The sequence below is a fragment of the Rattus norvegicus genome, chromosome 4 (genome assembly GCF_021556685.1).
Source record: "Rattus norvegicus strain SHRSP/BbbUtx chromosome 4, alternate assembly SHRSP_T2T, whole genome shotgun sequence".
Lineage (NCBI taxonomy): Eukaryota > Metazoa > Chordata > Mammalia > Rodentia > Muridae > Rattus > Rattus norvegicus.
Window position 1 is genome coordinate 125193575 of NC_141537.1, and position 6607 is coordinate 125200181.

Sequence of the window (6607 nt, forward strand, 5' to 3'; positions counted from 1 at the left end):
GGCGTCATCAGGGCACGAGTTTGAACCTTGTTAACTGAACATCACACGGCAAATGGCTAAAATATACAGACGCTCAAAAAATGAATAGCTAGAAGTCAAGTGATGAGCCACGGATATGAGAATACAGTTCTCAAGAGATAATGTTCATACAGCCAGCTTCACCCAGATATGAAGCTCCAGCAGAAGCACAGTACCTTCCTGACAGCCTGGGGCGTGCGCAGTGAAGGCTATAGGCCTGACTGGGCGGAGACTCTACTGCTGTAGCGGCGACGGCGCAATAACATAGCGTCATCAGAAAGCGCTGGCCAGTGGCGTCATCAATTTGCGTCCCTCCCTTGCCGTGGTCCCTGAGGGCTGTCTTCTGACCCTTCCTTCTTCGGTGCTCACTACTCCCGCGGTTCTTCACACTGGGATGACTTCTGCCTGAGATCTGGAGAGGGAAAACGACCTAATAAGTGAATATGTGTGAAAATAACTTCCAAAGAACTTACATTATGGTAACTGTCAAAGGGAAAGCGTGCATGCATATTTCTGCCACGGCAGAAACAGTCCTCATAGGCCTCAGAAATAGGCTCTTCCTCGCCCCGGGTTCATCTTCCTCCTGGTGCAGGAGGCTTGGCTCCAGGTGTTCTTCCGTTTCCTTATCAGCAGCACGTGATGAATCCTATATACGCTGCCAGGTCTAGTGCTTGCTGCTTGTTACAAATCCCAAGGCTATCCTCAGACCCATCATCTCTTCCGTTTTCTCACAGTGCGCAGCCACAACCGCCCCCTGCAGCAGCTGTTTCTCCTATCACACACATAGGCTCCCTGTCTTGCATGGGAGGGAGCAGACCCAGGGGACACCAGACCAACTTGACAATCTACACCTCTCTACTCTGTCTTTGGTATCCCATGAAGTGTGCTGTGTCTCCTCTACCCTGTGATCCTGTTCCTCTCAGGAAGCAGCTGAAAGGGTCAGGAAGGTCCCGGAATATAAAGCTACTGTTTGCGTGATGCTTGTCTACACTCATACCTGAAGAATGATGTGACATCTAGTCTGTCCCACATTGGTCAACTACCAGACATCACATGTGTCCTGAGTCTCAGAGGCCTGATGGGCTCCAGCTACCTCTAAAGTTCCTGGCATAGAGATGTGCTCATGACTGTTGAGCAAAGAGAACTCACAATCTGTCAGGTTTGTGAGCCCTATCTCCACTGCTTGACCCCCTCATTACAGAGGTGGCATCCGCATACCTCACTGCCTCTGGATGCACATTCGCAATCCCTCTTCCCAAAGTCCCCACAATCACACCTGGACTCATGCTTGAGGTTTCTGTCCAAGGGCTCCAGCTCCCTTATGGCTGGGCCCGTGATGAAGCAGGGAATCGTGGTGGCAGGTACAGTGAGCAGAGTGCCTCATCCTCAGGTGGCCAGAAAGCAAAGAGAAGGAAGGGGCCAGGGTCAAATCATACCCATACAAGTCACACCCTATTAACCTACTTTAACAAGTAGACCTACTTTTATTAGTTCTGCCACTTGACAATAAGCATTTGAAATATCACCCTAAACAGTTGTATATAGCCTATAACTCAGGGCCCACAGGTAGGCATCCCAGGAGCTTTAAGTATAATCCAACACATCTGTACATACTGTCAATCACAATGTCAAGATGTGAATGGACACCCCTGGAAAATATACATGTTATACCAGACACAGTCAGGTATGTGTGTGTGTGTGTGTGTGTGTGTGTGTGTGTGTATGTGTGTGTGTGTGTGTGTGTGTGTGTGTGTGTGTGTGTTTCTAAATTTCCTGGGCATCTCTCAGTCCTCACAGCCTGTGGGCAGTGATGCAGACCATTAGGAGGCCCTGAGAGCTCTCACAAGTTCTCATTGTAGAACTGGCTAGAGTGAGATACTGTCTCAGAAAAGCAAACAAACAAAACCCCTCAAGAGCTAATGATGCAGCCCAGTGGTAGAGCTTTGCCTCCCATAGGCCAGGCCCTGGAGTCAAATCCCCAGTCACACATACCACCCCACTTCACCCACAACACAAGTACAGGCAAGTGTGAGTGTAAAAGTTACAGAGACTCTTAGGGGGAGTCTCTACATTTCCGATGTGCCTCAGTTTCTATGCCTCAGCCTGGGTGGGATCCCCTCCACTCTGCTGAGGAGATGTGTGTCCACAAGTTCATTTGGTTTGTATTCATATATTCATTCCCTGCTCAGTACCAGGCCCTGGAAAGTAAAACATGGATCCTGTAGATTCAGCTCATCAGAGATCACCACCTTCATGAAGCCATTCTCAGCCCCACTCCATTCCCCCAACCCCTCCCAGCCTCACCTGGCACTGTTGTAACAGCCATGACCTCCACACCTTGGGTGGGAAGACATTGGGCCAGGGCTGAAAGAGGCTCAGAAAATGTGACAGAAGGAGGATTGAAAAAAGGAACGCCATTCAGAGCCGGTCACCTGAGTGTTGTCACTACACTCAGATATTTCCCAACCACCACCCTCTCTAAATCCTGCATTCCTCCAGACTGTTCCCAGGAGCCTGTGAGCAGATGGCTGAGGCCGTGCCTGATTTTTATTCCAACTTCACTTTTCCAGAACCGTAGTAGATGTTCTGGAACTGCTGGTGTGACAATAACACAAGGACGGGAATCTACCTGTGACCCTGAGCAATGACAAGAGCACAGGATGGGAAGAGAGGATACCTCTCAGGTCTAGAGGAAGCAGGCTGTGAGATTTAAAGACACAGGTGGAGGCAGAGTGCCTGAGAAGGCTCAGGCAGGAGCTAGAGGAGGCCCAGAGACTCCACATCAGGATGAGTCCATCTGTCTATTCCTCCTGCTGTCATGTGTTCCTGCTCTGCCCCCAGATCAGATTCCCAGGCATAGCTGGGCCCTCTACCAGGAACACTCTCTTCTCTGCATTCTCTGGCCACACCCTAAAGCCCTCCACCAGACCATGCTTGTTCAGGGTCTTCACTCTGTTCCTGCTTGTCCAAAACCAGTGTCCCACCTCAAACAGTCAGCTCTTCTACATCAACTGACCAGTGTCCTCAGGGCAGCCTGTCCACATGGAGGTGCCCTGGATTTTGGGTGTAGCTTCAGGGGCTAGGTCTAAGATCTCGGCCAGGTCTTGGAAATGCTTCCTGTAAATTGATCTGCTGAAATCCCGTCACAGCCAGGCTAATCTAAAACAGCCATCATACGTGGGGCATCAGCTTCAAACACCAGTCTCTTGGTCACTGTGAGATGCTGCAGCTGTTGGTTCTAGCCATTGAGCTGGGTTGATGGAAGGATCCAAATGGAGCAAAAACAAAGACACTGGAGGCTAGATTGTCAGAGGGCAGCATTGGGAGAGGGAACACAAGTACTCCAGTGTCTAGATGAGTCTTTCCCAAGCTGTGTGCTACATTGGTTCCCAGGACTCAGGCACATGCATTCTATTTTGAGGACAGGATGGCAGTTGGCTGCCCTACAGAGGAATCCTACAGGTCTGCTGCTGGTGGCTTACAATCCTCATTCTTGTGAATTCAACCTTGACAAAAGCAGACTAGCCTGAACTGTAGTTATCTGGATGTGATTGTATGCTTAGATTTTTTTTCAAAACCTATTTTATTTAGGGTTCTTAAATGCTTCAATCTCTCTTCTAAGTTGTTCCTTGGGGAGATCCCACTCTATTGTCAGCAGTACAGTTCAATAGCAAACACCAAACATGATTCAGTAGCAGCAGCATGATCCAGCAGAAACAGCAAGGCTCCACCAAATCAGCATGAGTCAGCCAGAATTAGCTCGAATTCCACAAGAAGTTCTTTGGTGCATTTCTCTCTACAAAGCAAAGACTAGTGAAGACCAGTTATGAGGACCAGTCAAGAAGCAAAGCACTGCATGATGCAGCACTGCAAGAGCAGTTTGTGGGGTTCTATTTGCATTCTTTCTAAAGATCACCAGCCCTCTTGTGTCTGTTTTCAACAAAACATCACGTGCTCTCTCAAAAGACAGCTTCTAGAAAAGTATCACATGACACAACTAACTTGTAAAGAAACCAGAAATTCCCACTTCAAGTGATAGACATTGTTTACTGAAGACCACCCACCCTAAGTCCAGAAACTTGAATGAAAGGATAGACAAGCAGATGGGGGCAGGGCAAGGCAGTCTGACCTTCCCCCAGGAGGACCCAACCTTCTCATCCCCAAGAAGCTCAACTTCCCACACTGAATGCTGAGAAAGGCTGGGGTCAGGACATATTTCCCCATGACTTACTGAGACTTATCTGTGCAGGCCTGCCTCAGTGACCTCAGGGTTGTGCACGTGGACACACAGCAGTCTGCACTCTCAGCCTGGCTCACTGCTGCAGTGGTCTCAGTCCTTGCCAGGCTGAACTCACCCTACAGTTCATCATCCTTGAAGCTAGAGGGCTGCCCCCTCACCACTTAAAAGCAGAGAAACATGAGAGAGCATCCCTTAGTGGCTTTGAGACCCAGAGAACTTATTCCTCACGGTGTGATAGCTGCTCAACTGATTCCTTGGGTCTGGACCTTTCACTCCTTTACCACCATTTCCTGCCCCCTCCAACTCTGTCCCCACACCTAAACATTATTCTTTGCTGTCCACATGCGCTACAAGTTCTACATGAGTCAGTCCTGAAGACTTGTCCTCTTGAGATGACAGACACATAAAGTCACACACCCCATGCATGTGCACAGTATCTGATGTCAGTTAAAAAGCACAGAATAACAGTGCATATGAGGCCAATGCACAAATATATCACTGCCTCACCTCGTGGCTTTGGGTATCTTGCCACTCTCCTTCCCTTTGACTGGAACCACTTCGATGCTAGAGACCTGACTTTTCCTCTGGACAGACACACAGCAGCACAGTTTTGCGCACAGTTCATCACCATCCTCACCCTCTTCCAGCCTGGGCAGTGTCTGTGAGTCCAGGCAATCACCAGACTCTTGGGCTGGTCACTGGACAAGATCACTGGTTCTGGTGATAGATCCCCATAGCATGAGCTGTTATCTGTTGTACAAGCACGCTTGGTGGCCAGAGCCTGAAGATCCTCCCTGGGAAGTGAGTTGTTTTCTGGTTGTGTATCCTGAGAGACCACATGGCTCTCAGTCTCAGCTTCACAGCTATCCTTGGAGTGAGTGCAGAGGGTAGCCTCATCACCATGACGGCTGGCTGCCCTGACATAAGAGATGGTCCTCTTCAGTAGGGAGCACTGGGGGGCAGAAGACATGGTAGCCAGCCCGCCTGTCCTTAACTGTTTATCATCAAGAAGAGGAGGATGTTTATGGGGGAAGGCATGAAGTGCAGGCTCACTGTCTCTCCTGTTCAGGAGGGAGAGGGAAGGTAGAAAGATCTGCAGCGGTCGTACAAGGTGTAACGCCTGGCTGCACAGTCTTCACTTGGCTCTCTTGGCTATTCTCTCAGGGGCTCTTGTTTTGTAATATCAAATATGTAGCCATTGAAGGTTTGTGCTTTTAAAGATTCCAGGACCTTATATGGGCCATACCCTAAATCAACTATGATGATCATGATGTGGGGTTTGGGAGACTGAGGAATGCCTCCAAGGAAAAACTCAAGGGATGGCTCCTCGCTTTGCAAGAGCCATGAGCAGTGCATGATGGAGTATCCATTGGCCCTTTTGCTGGGGTCCAGGGTGAGTAACTGGCCGATTATGTTTATCAGAGAGATAAGATGGGCTGCAGCATTTCCCACACAGGATCTTCTACTTTTTACTAAGATTGTTATGTGCTTGAAAAGGGAAGCAGCCCATGGTCACAAAGTAGAGGACCACTCCCAGGCTCCTCATGGCAGCTGCAGGCCCATCATAGTCTTTTTCCTGCAGAAGCTCTGGGAGGCTGCAAAGAAAGAGTGCAGCTTCTTCCCAGGGCTCACCTGGATGCCAAACCCACAGTCACTGAGTTTGATGTTGCCTTCACCAAACGCCAGCATATCTTCTGGCCTCGGGACTCTGCACCATATTTTTTGAATGACTTTAATGAATAGCACTCCTAATCTGCTGGAAAAGTCAGAGGGCTTCCTCCTCCTAAAAATGGCCATCCTCCTGGATCCTGTCCCACAGCCCTCCCCTAATCATATGCTCCATTACAAGGTAGGTCTTGACAGTAATGTTGATTATCTGATAAAATTGGATAATATTGGGATGGTTGACAGATTTCATGATGTTAATTTCTGACATGAAAATGGAGGAGTTCCTTGGCAGGACTTTCAAGGCCACCAGGGTCTCAGGCAGGAGGTGGCAGGTGAGCTCCATTTTGCCAAAGCTGCCTTGGTAAATAGCATTCAAGATCGCATAACTATTTCTGAGAAGTGCCTCTTTAGGAGCCATGACCTTGAGATTCAACCAACACCATCACAGCAATTAACAGTGCTGTTAAAAATTAAAGTAATTGAAATCAGTTCTCAGAAAGAACTGTGGCTCCAATTGCCACATCAGGAAGGCATGGTGGGCAGCACTGCCCAGCTTGCTGTACCTACTGTGTGCCTGGCAAACAAGTTACCCTAAAAGGAACACATCCCAAAGAGACAACTTGATGATGCTCCTCAAGGCCACAGAAACCAAAGCAAACCAAGCACCAAAGCAATAGAAAG

General features: G+C 48.8%; 1 pseudogene; it reads right to left on the reverse strand.

Annotated features, from left to right (window-relative positions):
• Positions 1-4753: 4753 nt before the first annotated feature.
• Positions 4754-6359, reverse strand: LOC147994969 (sperm motility kinase X-like; annotated as a pseudogene).
• Positions 6360-6607: the final 248 nt, after the last annotated feature.